Genomic DNA, 1,403 nt, shown 5'->3' with positions numbered 1-1,403 from the left:
TACTATAAGCTAGCTTATAGTCCATACTATAGACTAGCCTATAGTTCAAACTATAGACTAGACAATAGTCCAGATTATAAACTAGACTTTAATTCAGACTATAAACTAGACAATAGTCCAGACTTTAGATTAGACTATAGGCCAGACTATAGATTAGACTATAGTCCAGACTATAGACTAGACTATAGTCCAGACTATAGACTAGACTATAGTCCAGACTATAGACCAGACTATAGTCCAGTCTATAGACTAGACTATAGTCCAGACTATAGACTAGACTATAGTCCAGACTATAGACTAGACTATAGTCCAGACTATAGACTAGACTATAGTCCAGACTATAGACTAGACTATAGTCCAGACTATAGACTAGACTATAGTCCAGACTATAGACTAGACTATAGTCCAGACTATAGACTAGACTATAGTCCAGACTATAGACTAGACTATAGTCCAGACTATAGACTAGACTATAGTCCAGACTATAGACTAGACTATAGTCCAGACTATAGACTAGACTATAGTCCAGACTATAGACTAGACTATAGTCCAGACTATAGACTAGACTATAGTCCAGACTATAGACTAGACTATAGTCCAGAGTATATTCTGTACTATAGTTCAGACTATAGACTAGCTTATAGTCCATATTATAGACTAGCTTATAGTCCATATTATAGACTTGCCTATAGACCAGACTAAAGACTAGACTATAGTCCAGATTATAAACTAGACTATAGTCCAGACTTTAGACTAAACTATAGTCCAGATTATATACTAGACAATAGTCCAGACTTTAGATTTGACTATAGACCAGACTTATAGACTAGACTATAGTCCAGACTATAGACTAGACTATAGTTCAGACTTTAGACTAGAGTATAGCCCAGATTATAGACTAAACTGTAGAATAGACTACAGTCCATTCTATAGACTACAGACTACACTTTACACTATACTGTAGACTTGGCTATAGCACAGATTACAGCCTAGGCTATAGGCTTGACTATATATTAAACATTGACCATCAAATTTTTTAAAGCAATTATAAATGTTTGCAAGAAAATATGTATTTTTGAAAAAATTTCTATAATTTTCAATAAAGTCGTATTTTTATATGTATTTAAATTTTAATTTTAACGAAACTCCCTCCTTTCATGCACTGCCAACTATAAAACTAGAAAAACATTGGCAACGTATGTATAACTTACATCTAGTTGGCAACTGATCTTTACCGTTTGACAGAACAATTTCCACAGAACATAAATATTTTGTTTATTTTCTTTTTTTTTGGGTATCGCCCAAATTTTAAACAAAAAATCTAAAAAAATTAAATGTAAATTATAATAAAAAAACAAACAAAAACCACAGAAAGCATTCCAAAGTAATAAATAAACAAAATA

At 32.1% G+C, this 1,403-nt stretch overlaps 1 protein-coding gene across 1 annotated transcript in view; it reads left to right on the top strand.

Annotated features, from left to right (window-relative positions):
- The first annotated feature begins 1,337 nt into the window (after positions 1-1,337).
- LOC119600732 (XK-related protein 4) overlaps positions 1,338-1,403 on the top strand; it is a 2,566-nt gene continuing 2,500 nt past the window's right edge. Inside the window, exon 1 of the mRNA XM_037951202.1 lies at positions 1,338-1,403. This exon is cut by the window's right edge and continues 559 nt beyond it. The gene's annotated coding sequence lies outside the window, so the exon portion shown is untranslated.

This window comes from Lucilia sericata, unplaced genomic scaffold (assembly GCF_015586225.1).
Source record: "Lucilia sericata isolate MDLA Ls3-8-SP2 unplaced genomic scaffold, ASM1558622v1 Contig000119F_arrow, whole genome shotgun sequence".
Classification (NCBI taxonomy): Eukaryota; Metazoa; Arthropoda; class Insecta; order Diptera; family Calliphoridae; genus Lucilia; species Lucilia sericata.
The sequence above is the reverse complement of the archived record's forward strand: the minus strand, read 5'-3'. Positions and strand labels throughout refer to the sequence as shown.